The sequence below is a fragment of the Phacochoerus africanus genome, chromosome 1, assembly GCF_016906955.1.
Source record: "Phacochoerus africanus isolate WHEZ1 chromosome 1, ROS_Pafr_v1, whole genome shotgun sequence".
Taxonomy (NCBI): Eukaryota; Metazoa; Chordata; class Mammalia; order Artiodactyla; family Suidae; genus Phacochoerus; species Phacochoerus africanus.
Genome location: NC_062544.1, coordinates 172665062 through 172681657, shown reverse-complemented (window position 1 = coordinate 172681657; position 16596 = coordinate 172665062).

The window sequence follows — 16596 nt, the reverse complement described above, 5'->3', positions numbered from 1 at the left end:
GATAAACAAAACTAGGAAATACTTTTTGACACATTACTACATCTAATCAGATTCAAGTATTGTCATTTATTCTACTACTTCTTAGAGACTCTAAGATGCTTGAGTCTAATCCAATCATCACACCTCATTCAAACTCTCAAATTGTCCTAATAATGCCTTTATAGCAAATATAACCAGTTTTGTTTTTTTCCAGTTGCTCCTTAGTCTTTCTTTGCCTTTCAGGGCACTTTTGAATACTATGAGCCATTTTTTAAAAATAGAAGATTTCTCTACTTGGGTTTGTCAAATAGTTTCTCATGATTAAACTTTATTATATTTTTTGGTAGAAATATCACTGAAATAATATTGTGTTTTCATTGCATCCTTTGATATTAATTTGTATTTTCTAGGATTTTATATGAATGAAATTAAGCATTATGTATCCTTTTTTTGCCTGGCTTCTTTCATGATTTTTTAATTTTGAGATTTGTCCATTTTGTTGCACATCTCAGTAATTCATTATTTTTGGGGAGAGGGGAAAGTAACAAATTATTTGAAGGAATGGTACAAATAAAAGAACTTAGGTATATATTTAGCTAATTCATTACCTTTTATTATTGAATAGTGCTCCATTATATGGCTATACTCAATTTGTTTATCTATTTACCTGCTGATGGATATTTGAGGGTTTTTTTTTTAGATTATTACAAATAAAGCTGCTGTGAAAATTTGTATAAAGTATTTGTATGGACATAGGCTTTTATTTGGGGGGAGTAAATACATAGGTGTGAAATGGCTGTATCACATTAACTTTTAAAAATATACCAAACTAATTTCCAAATTAACTGTACCAATTTACATTTCCACCAGAAGTATACAAAAGTTCTGAATGCTCCACATCTTGACACTTGCATAGGTCAGTATGAATATTTAAAAATGTGGCTATTTTAATTAGTGTGCAGTGTTATTCCTTTGTGGTTTTCATTTACTATCTATATATTTTCATTGGTGAAATATCTGTTCATTTTTTTTTTTTCCTATTTGGTTTGCCTTTTTATTATTAAGTTGTAGGAAGGCTTTATATATTCTATATACAAGTTCTATTCAAAATGTTGAGGAAATTTTTTTTATGAAATACAACTTTCAGCAAAAATGTTAAATGATTACTCTTTTGCTTTGTATTTAGAAAAATATTCACAAAAACTTCACTAAGTTTATCCTATGTTTCTTCTATGAGCTTGTTTATCATATAATTTCTTCTAGAAGCTTGATAGGTTTTGTTTTTTCTAGGAGCTTGTTTATCATATATTCTCTTCTAGAAGTTTAATAGGTTTTGTTTCTACATTTAAATCTATATACATTTGCATTAATTCTTTTTAATATAATAATTTTTATTTTTTCCCATTATATCTGGTTTACAGTGTTCTGTCAATTTTCTACTGTACAGCATGGTGACCCAGTTACACATACATGTATACATTCTTTTTTCTCACATTATCAGTCTCTATCATAAGTGACTAGACACAGTTCCCTGGGTTACACAGTGAGATCTCATTGCTAATCCATTTCAAAGGCAACAGTCTGCATCTATTAACCCCAAGCTTCCAATTCATCCCTCTCCTTCCCCCTCTCCCTTGGCAACCACAAGTCTGTTCTCCAAGTCCATGATTTTCTTTTCTGTGGAAAGATTCTTTTGTGCTGTATATGAGATTCCAGACATAACTGAATTATGTGGTATTTTTCTTTCTCTTTCTGACTTACTTCACTCAGTATGAGAGTCTCTGGTTCATCCATGTTGCTGCAAATGGCATTATTTCGTTGTTTTTTATGGCTGAGTAGTATTCCATGTGTATATATACCTCTTCGTCTTCATCCAATCATCTTTTGATGGACATTTTGGTTGTTTCCATGTCTTGGCTATTCTTGGCTATTGTGAATAGTGCTACAATGAACATATGGGTCTTTCTCAAGGAAAGTTTTGTCCAGATATATGCCTAAGAGTGGGATTGCTGGGTCATATGGTAGTTCTATGTATACTTTTCTGAGGTACCTCCATACTGTTCTCCATAGTGGTTGTACCAGCTTACAATCCCACCAACAGTGCAGGAAGTTTCCCTTTTCTCCACACCCCCTCCAGCATTTGTTATTTGTGAACTTATTAATGATGGCCATTCTGACTGATGTCAGGTGGTATCTCATGGTAATTTTGATTTGTGTTTCTCTAATAATCAAGGATGTTGAGCATTTTTTCATGTGCTTGTTTGCCATCTGTATATCTTCCTTGGAGAAATGTCTATTCAGGTCTTTTGCCCATTTTTCCATTGGGTTGTTGGCTTTTTTGCTGTTGAGTTGTATAAGTTGCTTGTATATTTTAGAGATTAAGCCCTTGTCTGTTGCATCATTTGACATTTGCATTAATTTTTTTAACATGGTGTGTGAAATAAGCATTGAGGTTCTTTTCCCCCCTTTTTTGAATATAGTATAATTATTCTGGCATCTTGATTGAGAAGGTTCTACTTTTCACACTGAATTATCTTACTTCATTGTTGGAAAAACTCTCCACCATGTATATATATATGTATACATGTATTTCTGGCCTCTTGATTTGTTCCACTGACCTACATATAATTTTATGCCAAAAACACAATTTTTCTTTAGTTTGGTCAATAAATACATTTCAAGGTTTCTATTGTGTTCTTTTGACATATCTTCAGCATTCTTTGAGCACTTCCTTACTTCCTGGCAGGAAAGGATAATCTACTTATATCTTTTATTGAACTGGCTCAGACCGAAATTAGTCTTTTCTCCAACAAGACATATTTCCAGTTAGAGAAGAATGGTATTTAGAAGCCAATATTTGAGTGCTAGATGTGCTTATGACTATTAGTGTGTCACTGCTCCCAGACCTCTCAGTGGACAGAGAGAGAGTGCATATGTGTATACAAACATATATACACATGCTTAATATACCTATATATATTATATATACATTTATATCTGTACTTATTCCTTTGTCTTTCTCTACATATTAAAAATCATTATTTCACATTATCACTAATTCCAATATAAGATTAATTATAATTTTTCCCTGTGTGTATTTAAATTGTCTTCTTTGACAATGAGAAACCTGGCTTAACTATATTAATTATTTGATCAATCTCCCTTTATATCATCAATCGATCTTTCATCACCACTGCCTTCTTTTGTTCTGTACAAATACCCTCCCTCCTCACCTTGCTAGACCTCTCAGGCCAGACTGTCTCCTAAGTGAAACCTGTTATACTTTCTTGAGTTATGATACCTTAGGCTTGGCTGCTCTCAGGAAAGGATGCCCTCTTTACTCTGCTTGGGCTTGGGTACCCCAAACTGGAACACTCCTTTTCAGGGCATTCCCCATCTCCCCAACCCTTGGCACTTGTGAACACACTTATTAGCTGTATCTAATAGCTTTAGGATTAAATTGCAATAGAAAAGTTTATTTTTGTGTATAGGATCAGAATGTTCTAATTTCATTTTTTTTTACATGTAGCTGTCCAGTTTTTCCAGAACCACTCATTGAAGAGACCGTCTTTTCTCTATTGTATATTCCTGCCTCCTTTGTTTTAGATTAGTTTACCATAGGTGCATGGGTTTATTTCTAGTATTTATATCCTATTCCATCAATCTGTATTTCTGTATTTTTGTTTTGATGGCTGTAACTTTATAGAATAGTCTGAAGTTAGCTTTACTCCTCTGTTTTTCTCAGGATTTCTTTGGCTATTCAGGATCTTTTGTATTTCCGTACAAATTAAAAAATTTTTTGTTCTTGTTCTGTGAAAAATTCCATTGATGAGTTGATAGGGATTGTGTTGAACCTGTAGACTGCCTTGGGTAGCATAGTCATTTTGACAATATTGATTCTTCCAATCCAAGAGCATGGTATATCCATCTGTTTATATCATCTTTAATTTCTTTCAACAGCATCTCTAAAATTTTCAGAGTACAGGTCTTTTGTCTCTTCAGGTAGGTTTATCCCTACTTATTTTATTCTTTTTGATGTGACAGTAGATGGGATTGTTTCTTTAATTTCTCTTTCTGATCTTTCATTGTAAGTGTATAGAAATGCAAGGTATTTCTCTGCATTAATTTCATATCCATCAACAGAGGAATGGATAAGGAAGATGTGGCACATATACACAATGGAATATTCCTTAGCCATAAAGAGAATGAGACACTGCCATTTGTATCAACAGGGGTGGACCTAGAGATTATCATACTATGTGAAGTAAGTCAGACAGAAAGATAAACATCATATGATATCACTTATATGTGGAATCTATAAAAATTGATATGTGAATGTATTTTCAGAACAGAAACAGATTCACAGACTTTGAAAACAAACTTACAGTTACCAAAGTGGATGGGTCGGGGGAGGAATGGATTAAGGGTTTGGGATTGATATATGCACACTGGTATATAGAATGATTGGCCAACAAGGACCATCTGTGTATCACAGGGAACTCTACCCAATATGCTGATAATTTACATGGGAAAAGAATCTGACCAAGAATGGGTGTGTGTATATGTATAAATGAATCACTTTATTGAACAGCAAAAATTATCACAACACTGTAAGTCAATATACATTGATATACCATACTTCAGTAAAACTTTAAAAAATGAAGAAAAAATTAAATAAGAAAATGAAGAAGAAGAATAATTAGTGATTTAGAAGAAAATAATAACATTTTGTCTTTAGGTGATTAATAATGCAGCCCTCTACTATTCACATTACAGGAAAGAGTCTCCTCAGTACATGGCCTCAGAGACATATAAATTACAGATAAACAACACATCAATCACTTGTAATACTATTTATATTGTGTCTTTATTATTTTGAATATTTATTTACTTATTTGCTTTGCTGAAACCCAAGGATGAAAAGATTTTTTACTACTCAATATATTTATTACATTTATAGTTGTACAATGATCATCATGATCCAATTTTATAGGATTTCCATCTTTAAATTAGATTGAAATTTTCTCTAAGGAAGTCAAAGAACCTATGGTTTTCATTTCACATATCCTCTTCCCTCTGCTGCTGGGGAAAAATAAATATTGTAGTTATCATTGTGGTCATATTTTTAGAATTCCAAATCAAGATTCATGGTTGAGGAAATTTAGAAGTGAGGTCTGAAATTAATTTTTAAGTGTTTTTCCCTAGGTCTTTAGCAAAACCTCGCCTTTTAAGATATTTTGCTTGATGAAGAATGATTTGCTTCAATTCATGAGACAAGGGTCATAGGAAAGGGTAATAGTTAGAGAGGACTTGGTAGGGAGAAAAGATTGATAACAAAAAGAAAGAATTCTTATACAGATGAACCCAGAGTCAGCAGAAGAAAATATCTGAGGTCAGAAATGATCTAGGAATTTAATGTTAACATAAAGTTAAATTCTATTCTTTATTATGGCTTATATGTATAAGTTCTAAAATACTTCTAAGATCCAGGACTGAGCAAACTAAATCAGGAAAACTTTTTGGAATTTTTAAATTATGTAAGTTTTTTTTTTACCATTTTAGTATTTATGGTTTCATAAACACAATGAAAAGCATCATTAAATTATTTTAACAATTTTAAAAAGTCCTGGGGAGTAATTTCACTTTTTTTGGCATCAGGAATACAACTTCCAGTTTGCAAACAAAGTCAAAAATTCTCAAAGCCAAAAGCTACATAATTCCCAATGAATACCACTATGTATGTAAATTGAGGCATCAAGTATAAATAAATACAGATATTAAATTGCAATTGTCACATTCCAATAGACACTTCAATACTCAATAAACTTTGTTGTATTTCAACTAAAATTCCCAAGAATGAAGACCTCCTAAATTTCACAAAGGCAGATTACATGGAACATAAAATTTATCTTTAAAAATAACTTTGACTCTGGAAAACAAAATGTGTATAAAATTCTTAATAACAAGGTGTGTATATTAAGTGTCTTGAGTTTACACATCTTTATTATCAGACTCAGAAACATCACAGACTCTTCATAGGTATATTCATTCATGAAATTATTCATCCATTTATTTATCTTACAAATAATGTGTAGGTCATGTGTATTCATTCTCACACTTAACTCAAGTTTTCAAATAAATTTTCATTATATTTAATTTTAAAATCAGTATTTAAACTGTCCTCTGAAAATTTAAGTTGGCCAGTTCATGGATTTATCACAATATAATATCAAAAATGACAAAAAGAAAATAGTTTGCAAAAAACAAAAAGCATCAGAAGAATATTTTGTAGTTTTACATCAGAAGAAAGACCTGTCAAAATTCTATAGATTCACCTATTAAAATCCATTAATTCCAAAGAAATTTTGACCCCTATTAACTCATTGATTATTCTCCTTAAACACCAATTTTCTTAACGTAAAAAAGGAAAATAAGATACTGTTGAAGATGATTTTTTTTTATGTTAAGGAAATTAGCACAGTGCCTGGCACGTGATAGATGCATGATACATTAATTCTTCTCATTCTCTATTTTTTTAAATTGAGGAATAGTGTATTTACTATACTATATTAATTTAAGGTGTGCAACATAGTGATTTGACATTTTTAATGATTATACACCAAATTTATAAAATATTGCTTACATTCCCTGTGCTGTACAATGTATTCTTGTATCTATCTTATTTATATTATATTTAGTAGTTTGTACCTCTTAGTCCGACTTCCCCTATTTTGCCCCTCCCTTAACCCCTCTCCCTGCTGGTAACCATTAGCTTGTTCTCTGTGAGTTTGTTTCTATTTTATTATATTCATCCATTTGTTTTATTCTTTAGATTTCATATTTGAGTGAAAACATTCAGCATTTGTCTTTTTCTATCTGACTTAACTAGGCATAATACTCTCCAGGTCCACCTATGTTTTATATAACTATTATCTCACAACTTCTTTATCCATTTTTCTGTTGATATCCACTTACATTGCTTGCTTCCATATCTTGGCTATATAAATAATACTGCTATGAACATTGAAGTGCCTTCTAATTATTGCTCTTCAGATATGTACAAAGGACTGGAACTCCTAGATCATATAGCAGCTCTGTTTTTAATTTTTAAGGAAACTCCATGTTGGTTTCCCAAGTTGGCTGCACCAATTTACATACCCACCAACAGTTCACAAGGGTTCCCTCTCTTCACATATGCACCAATATTTCTTATTTCTTGTCTTTTTGACCATAGCCATTCTGACAGGTGTGAGGTGATATCTCATTGTGGTTTTGATTTGCATTTCCCTGATGATTAGTGATGATTGAGCATCTTTTCATGTGCCTGTTGGACATCTGTATGTCTGCTTTGAAAAAATGTCTACTCAGGTTCTCTGCCAATTTTTTAATTGAGTTATTTTCTGATATTGAGTTGAATGAGCTCTTCATATATTTTATATATTAACTCATCAGACATATCATTTGGAAGTATCTTCTTTCATTCAGTAGGGTGTCTTTTCATTTTTTTTTTGATGGTTTCCTCACTGTGCAAAAGTTTTTTAAGTTTAATTAGGTCCCACTCATTTGTTTGCTTGTTTTTCTTTTTTGCTTTTGTTTCTCTTGCTTGTGGAGACATATCTAAAAATATATTGCTAAGACTGATGTTAAAGAGTGTATTGCCTAAGTTTTCTCCCAGAAGTTCTATGGTTTCTGCTCTTACATTTATGTCTTTAATTCATTTTGAGTTTACTTTGTATATGGTATGAGAAAATGTTCTAATTTTATTACTTTACATGTAGCTGTAAACCCTGCTTTTCCAAACACCATTTATTGAAGAGCTCATCCTCTTTTATTTACTCCTCAAAGCAGCACTGAAAATCAGACACTAGAGTATCTACTTGACAGATCAAGAAACTGAGGTTCAAAGTTTAAGTGATTTGCTTATGTCCAGGCAGACAGAAAAATTTGAAACTAAGCTTAAAACTCCACACTCCTGATATATAATTAAACTCTTTTTTCTTTTATGTAGTGCTGCATAGGTATTTATTGCAAATTGAAAAATTACTCTTTAATTATTATAAAATGAACATGAATTCTACATTAATTTTATCAGGGTCTCAATGCATAAAATTTAGAGCAGTTGCAAATCTAACAAGGAAAAGATACAATTCTGCTATTTATAAACATATTCCCTGATGTCATATCATATGCACATTTGTATTATATGAACTTAACTGTTTATGCTCATTGAAAAAAAGAGAATTAATCTAAATATTCCGGGTACATTTGCCAACCGGATGGATTGACGGCATATGTCTTTGAAGTAAGAAAGAGATTAGAGTCCTGAATCTCTTGTTCTCTTAATCACTTCAGCTCCCTTGTACCTCTCAGACTGTGAGCTTCTCATTTTTACAAAGGATGATTCCAGTCAAAGATATATACTTTTTATGCAAAGCAACTCCTACATGCAAGCCAACATTTCAACTGACCCTAATAAAAGAAATTGTCCATCTTTAGGCACTGATATATAATGTATATAGGTACTACAAGTAATAGTATACTTTTAAAAAATTACTGTAAAATACCATATTCTGCAAAATATCATACTCATATATACATTATTGTATGATGAATCCCCCAGGTACCCATCACTAAGCTTTGACCATAATCTTATTTCATCTATAAAATCATGCCCCTGATTTTTCTCTTCACTGGATTATTTTGAAGAAATTCACAGATAATATATCATTTTGTTTATGAATACTTCAGACCACACCTTTAAAAATGATACAACTTATATCTAATGGACTTAGTAGATGATTTGAAGTGCTTTTCTAGGATATTTTTTACTTTCACATGATGCAAGTATGCTTTAAATTTAACATCATTTAATATGATAAAACCCCAGTGAAGCAGTTAATTATATTCACTTCAGAGAACAGAAAATTGAGAGGTTAAAAAGAAAAAAAATCTTGCTTAAGGTCACTGAACTGGTAATTGACAGGATTAAAACCCATGTCTGTAGATCAGTAGCTCTTAACCACTGACAGACACAGCTTTGAACATTTTAATCCATATGATCTTTGTACTCAATTCTCCCAGTAGCAATAAAAGGTCTTCAAAGCTTTAAATTGATCTTTGTGAAACATTCATACCTACAACAAAGATTAAAATCTGTCTACTACATCTGGTGCCATATGTAGAAATCTGCAATGGTTGGGGAAGGCTTTCTGAAGAAGATATCCTAGGAGAAAAGCTTAAGATATGAGCAAGTATTAACCTGATGAAGAAGAGAGAAATGGCAGAGGAGGAAACATTTGTTAAAGCATGGAACCCAAAGATTCTAGGAATCTTCAAATTTACTAATGGTTGGTTTACAGAGAATAAGAAGTATTATCAAAGATGAAGACAGAAAGGTCAGGGCCCAGATCATAGATATTAATCATACAAAATGTTAATTATTTTAAAAGTTATTTCCAATTGGGAAGTAGCAAAATCAGATGAGATTTCCAAAGATTAATCTCTCAGTGGTGTGGAGAATGGATCTTGGTGTGATGCTGAGAAGTAAGCATGAGACAGAAAAATCAGTAAAGTGATATTGAACTAGTCCATCTGAGGTAACTGTGTGTCATGTCATCCAGGTGTAGCTTCCAGTATAGGGCTGGATGTATGGATTTCAGCTTAGGGGGCTATGGCTAACCTGGGAAACTTGATGTGGAAATGGTAAAAGGACAGTGGGTAATTGAAGTATGGGGCTGTATATTTCACTTAGAGCAAATGCACAATGAAGAGAGTAAAAAGTCAAAGCCAGAACCTAGCAAGAAAAAAAATGTAGAAAGCACATGTAGAAGAGGGAAGGCCATAAAGATACCAAAAACAGGAGGCCAGAAGGGTAGAAAGACAACTAGGAGGTAGGAGAAACTTTGAAGAAAATAAGGGAAAATTAGGACATTTAAAGTCATAGGTAATTAAAGCTAACTTGTGGTCAAAGTGAATAAAATCACACATGTGGTGCTCACATTTAGTAATTTTCCCAAGTATCATAAAAGCAGTGTTATTCTTAGAGGTTTGCATGACATCATTTTTATGAACATATATGAACATGATGTAGAGCTAACACTAAATCTTGTGTTTCAGACATGACAAAGGCTGAAAAATCTCAAATACAGTTATATAAAATCAGGTAAATTCTTGGAATTATAATTAATTCATTCATTTGTCCATCTGACAAATATTGATTATACACAAGGCACTGAGCTAGAATATTTGATAATCTCATTTCTGTGAAATCCTAAAAGAAATTCTGGTGTTATTTACGTCTCGTCCTATAGTAGAGGTGTCTGGAGGTCTTCCAGAGCGGATTGTGGTCTCATAGAAGTCGGTTTTATGACTCAGTCTCCTAGAATATGGAAATTTGAAGGAAGTTTTGTACATAAAATTACAGATAATATTTCATGATTGGATGAAGCATGATGTGGGAACAGAGGACTTTGTGATTGATTATATCCATCAATAAGATATCCCTTGGCACTGCTGTCAGAGAGAGCATTTCTGGCTAAATGGTCTGATGCAGAACAATCTTCCATATGCTGCTTTGGAGAGATCATGTAAAGTAATGAGTAATGACAATATTTGTGAATGATTTGGCTAATGTGCATTACAACTTGAAAAAGTATTTCTGTTATAACAAAATTGTATTAACGCTTTTATGACTTAAGAGCTATGTGTTGTTCCTCTTCAAAATTTTTTTATAATTCATGTTTTATTTTCTTTAGGTTTTTTTATTTTTTTATTTTTTTAGGACTGTACCTGAGGCGTATGGAAGTTCCCAGGCTAGGGTTCCAGTCAGAGCTGCAGCTGCTGGCCTGCGCCACAGACACAGCAATGCATAATCCCTCACCCATTGAGTAAGATCAGGGATCGAACCCACGTCCTCATGGATACTAGTCGAATTCATTTCCACTGCACCACAATGGGAACTCCCAATTTTCCATAGGTTTTTTATCTACAGATCTGTAGAAATTGAAAGGCACTGTGCCCATCCAGTCATGCTGGTTGTCACTATGCCAACAGTAATGTTAGTGTATTTCTTGAAGATGATGTATTCTGTTAAGCATATTTTCTCTGCCTTCATCCTACCTAACCATAAAAAAAAATGCTGTCATTACTTTCTACCAAATTCGTCATTTTTGGCTAGTTGAGTCATTCCTAATTATCTTATAAAAAAGTTTCTTCTTTTACCTTCCCCCTCTTTAAATATGTTAATATACTTTAAGTTGAACTTTTTAGGCGTTAATTAGTATGTTATTTTTTAAATTAACATGAACATTTAAGAATTAATTTAAATTTCCCTTGAATTGCTAATCCTTGACCCAATAAATTCTGTAGATGCTCTTCTGAAATTGCAAAAATCTGTATTGTTTCAATATTTGGATCTTGAGATTGAAATACCTAATTTCATGTAAATTTCTTATTGAATTGAGAAATGCATTATTATTTGTAAAAAATGTAGAGCTTTAGACGTTAATGTCCAGTTGATTTATTACAATGGTTTAAAGTGTACAACCCAGTTATTTGATTTTTTTTAGTTTATACTCCTTATAAAGTCATTACAAATATTAGCTATATTCCTTCTGCCATATATTACATTCTTATAGCTTATTTATTTTATACCTAGTAGTTTGTGTATACTTACCTCTTTCCCCTATTTTGCCCCTCCCCATACCCCTCGCTCCAGTCGTAACCACTAGTTTGTTCTCTGTATCTGTGAGTCTGTTTCTATTCTATTATGTTCATCTTTAAAAATTTTTAGATTCCACATATAAATGAAAACATAGTATTTGTCTTTCCTGTATGACTTATTTCACTTAGCATAACACTCTTCAAGTCCATCCATTTTGTTGCAAAAGGCAAAATTTTATTCTTTATTCATTTTTATGGTTGAGCAATATTCTGCAGAATAAGCACACACACGTACACAAACACACACAGGCCCTTATCTTCTTTATTCGTTTTTTTTTTTTGGCTTTTTAGGGCTACACCCATGGCATATGGAAGTTCCCTGGCTAGGGGTCGAATTGGAGCTGCAGCTGCCAGCCTATGCTAGATCCATAGCAACGCACTCGTAAATGGGATTGCTTTCTTGCTCTCTCTGAGAGTTCATTATTAGTGCATAGAAAATAAACAGATTTTGTATATTAATCTTGTATCTTTCAAATTTACAAAATTCATTTATTAGTCTTAACAGTTTTTTTGATGGCATCTTTAGGTTTTTCTTTATATAGTATCCTGTCATCCAAAAATAGGGACAGTTTTAATTCTTTCCTTCCAATTTGGATGCCTTTTAATTATTTTTATTGTCTGATTGATGTGACTAGGATTTCTGATACTATGTTAAATAGAATAGACGTCCTTGTGACATTCTTGATTTCAGAGGGAAAACATTCAGCTTTTCACCACTGAGTATGATGTTCTTCATAAGTGGCCTTTTGTGTATGTGTGTGTATTAAAATATGTCCCTTGTATACCAACCTTGTTGAGAGTTTTTATCATGAATGATGTTGAATTTTATTAAAAGCTTGCATCTATCAAGATGATCATATTGTTTTTATCCTTCATTTTGTCAATGTAGTCCATAATATTGATTGATTTGTAGATATCAAACCATCATTTCATCCCTGGAACAAATCCCACTTTACCATGATATATAGTCATGTATTTTTATGTACTTTAGGTATTTTTATGTATTTTTGAATTTGGTTTGCTAACATTTTGTTGAGTATTCTTGCATTTATGTTCACCAGGGATACTGGTTTGTAATTTTCTTTACGTGTAGTGTTTTGATTTGGGGATGAGTGTAATGCTAACCTCATTGAATGAGTTTAGGAGTAGTCCCTCTTCAGTTTTTTGGAATGCTTTGAGAAGGTTAGGTATCAACTTTTTAAACATTTGGTATAATTCCCTTGTAAATTATGGGCTTTTGGTTATTCGGAGAATTCAGTTAATGATTCAATACTGATAATTATTCTGTTCAGATTGTTTATTTCTTCCTGATTTAGTCTTGGAAGATTGTGTATTTCTAGCAATTTACCCATTGCTTTTAGGTTATCCTATTTATTTGTTATTTGTAGTATTCTCTTATTGTTGTTTGTATTTCTTTGTATTTGTTTTAACTTCTATTTCATAATTAATTTTGTTTGAGTCCTCTCTTTTTTCTTAATGAGCATAGCTAAAGGTTTATCAATTTTGTTTATCTTTTCAAAAAACCAGCTCTTATTTCATTGGTCTTTCTATTTTGGGGGGGAGGGAGATTTTATTTAATTCATTTCTGCTCTGATATTTACTATTTTCTTCTTTCTACAGACTTGGGGCTTTATTTGTCTTTCTTTTTCTAATTAGATGATAGGTTGTTTAGCTTATATTTAATAATATTTCTATTATTTCTTGAAGTAGGCTTGTATCACTATAAAGTTCCCTCTTAAATATGCTTTTGTTGCTTCACATAAAATTTGCAAAATTGTGTTTTTATTTTCATTTGTCTTAGGGTATTTTCTGTTTTCATCTTTGATTTCTCCACTGCCCCATTTTTTTTTTTTTTTTGTAGCATGTTGTTTGGTCTTCATGTGTTTGTGTTTGTTTTGCTTTTTTTTTTTTCACTTTCTTCCTTTAATTGATTTTTAGTTTCATACTGTTATGGTGAGAGAATATGCTTGATATAATTTCAATTTTCTTAAATTCATTGAGACTTATTTTGTGGCCTAGCACATGATCTACCTTGGAGAACATTCCATGTGTATTGGAAAAGAAAGTGTATTCTGCTGTCTTTGGATGAAATGTCCTATAGATATATATTAAATCCTTCTGGTCTAATGTTTCATTTAAAGCCATTGATTTCTAATTTATTTTCTGCCTGGATAATCTATCCATTGATGTAATTGTGCTTTTAAAATCTCCTAAATTTATTATCTTATAGTTAATTTCTTACTTTGTGTTTAATATTTATTTTATATACTTAGGTGCACCAATATCATGTACATATATGTTAATGTATGTTATAATCTCAACTTGTATTGATGCCTTTATTATTATACAATGCCCTTCTTTATCCTTATCTTTTGTAATAGATTTTGTTTTCTTTTTTTTTCTTTGCTTTTTAGGGCCACACCCACAGCATATGGAGGTTTCCAGGATAGGGGTCAAATCAGAGCTGTAGCTGCTGGCCTATACCACAGCCACAGCAATACAGGATCTGAGCCACATCTGTGACTTACACTACAGCTCATGGAAATGACAGATCCTTAACCCACTGAGTGAGGCTAGGGATTGAACCTACATCCTCATGGATATTAATCAGATTCATTTCCACTGAGCCATGATGGGAACACCCATCTAATTTGTTTTAAAGTTTACTTTGTCTGATATGAGTATTGTTATGTATTTTCTTTTTACTTTCATTTGCATGACATGTTTTCCACCTCCTCACTTTCAGTTTCTGTGTATCTTTAGCTCTGAAGAGAGTCTCTTGTAGGAAGCATATATATAAATATTGTTTTTGTATCCAATCAGCCACCCTATATCTTTTGACCAGAGCATTTGGTCACTGACATTTAAATTGATTATTGATAGTTTGCTTATTGCCATTTGTCACTTGTTTTCTGGTTGTTTTTTGTAGTTCTCCTCTTCTACTTTTAGTCTCTTCCCTTGTGGTTTGATGATTTTCTTTAGTGTTATGTTTGTGTTCCTTTCTTTCTTATTTTTGCATATCTTTATGGGTTTTTGACTTGTGGTTACCATGGAGTTCATATATGTTGACTTATAAGTATACATACTTGTTTTAAACTGATAGTGATTTAAGTTCAAACGTATTCTAAGAGATTTACATTTTTTCCTCTGTTATGTTTTGTATTTTTAATGTCATATTTTTTACATCTGTATATATATATCCCTTAACCATTTTTTGTAGTTATCATTGATTTTACAATTTTTGTTTTTTGATTTTTTTCTAGCTTATTTAAGTGGTTTATTCACTGCCTTTACACTTTATTTGCCTTTACTAGTGTGGTTTTTCTCTTCCTGTATCTTCTTATTTTTTGTTATAGCCTATTATTTTTAACTTGAAGAAGATTCTTTAACATTTTTTGTAAGGTTGGTTTCGTGGTGATAAGCTCTTTTAGTTTTTGCTTCTCTGTGAAACTCTCTTTCATTTATTTATTTTTGGCTGCACTTGCAGCATATGGAGGTTCCCAGGCTAGGGGTTGAATTGGAGCTGCATCTGCTGGCCTACACCACAGCCACAGCAATGCCAGATCCTTAACCCACTGAGCAAGGCCAGGGATTGAATTCGTATCCTCATGGATCCTGGTCAGGTTCATTACCACTAACCCATTATGTGAACTCTTCTCTGAGAAACTCTTTATCTTTCCTTTATTCCTGAATGATAATCTTGCTGCATAGCTTGTCCTATGTTGTAGGTTTTTCTTTTTCAGCACTTTAAATATATCATGCCACTTTCTTCTGGCCTGCAAAGTTCCTGCTGAAAAATTACCTGATGGCCTTGTGGTAGTTCCTTTGTCTAAGACTGTTTTTCTCTTGCTGCCTTTAAAATTCTCTACTTTAACTTTTGCCATTTTAATTATGATATGTCTTGGTGTGGGCCTTTTTTTGTTCAACTTATTTGGGATTCTCTGTACTTCCTAAACCTGGATATCTGTTTCCTTCTTCAGCTTTGGGAAGTTTCAGCCATAATTTCACCAACTTTTTTTTCTATCCTTTTCTCTCTCTTCTCCTTCTGTGACCCTTATAATGCAAATGTTATTGTGTTTGATGGTGACCCAGAGTTCCATTAAATTATCATTAATTTTTTTTTCCATTTTGCTGTTCTGATCGGGTGATTTCCACTATTCTATATTCCACATCACTTATGTGTTCTTCTATGTTACCTAATCTGCTACTAATTTCTTCTAGGGTATTTTAAAATTTTAGTTATTGTATTCTTCAGCACTGATTACTTTTTTAAATATTTTCTACTTCTTCCTTGAATTTCCCATTGTACTCATCTATTCTTTTCCTGAGTCCATTTAGGATTTTTTTTAATTACTATTGCTTTGAACTCTTTTATCAGGTAAATTATTCATCTCTATTTCAGTAGGGGGTTTTCCTGGGGTTTTATCTTGTTCTTTTAATTTGAAACATGTTCATCTGCTTTCTCATTTTGTTTAACTTTCTCTGTCACTGTATAATTATGTGAAATAGTTACCTATATTGGTCTTGAAGGCAGGTTCTTATGTGGATGTGTCCCTATGCAATCTGTGTGTGCCCAGTAGCTTTGGTGAGAGAGCTGGATCTGAAGTGAGCACAGGCTGCTGCTTCTTCTGGCAGCCACCACTTAAGTGCAAGAAAGGGCTGAAGTTTAAGGGGTTAGAAACAGAGGTGTCTTCCGGAGTTTCTCCTATGCTTAATGGTTGTTGCCACCCTATTGGGAAACGGCAGGGGCCTGTAGGTTTGGAGCAGAAGCCCTGAGGATATTGGGATTCTTCTTGGTATTATGGCAGTCTCTGCCTTGATTGGGGATGTGGCCAGGATCAGAAGCCTTGGGGCTGCACTTCTGAGCTGATTCCACTTTTCCCCAGTGTGTGTGTC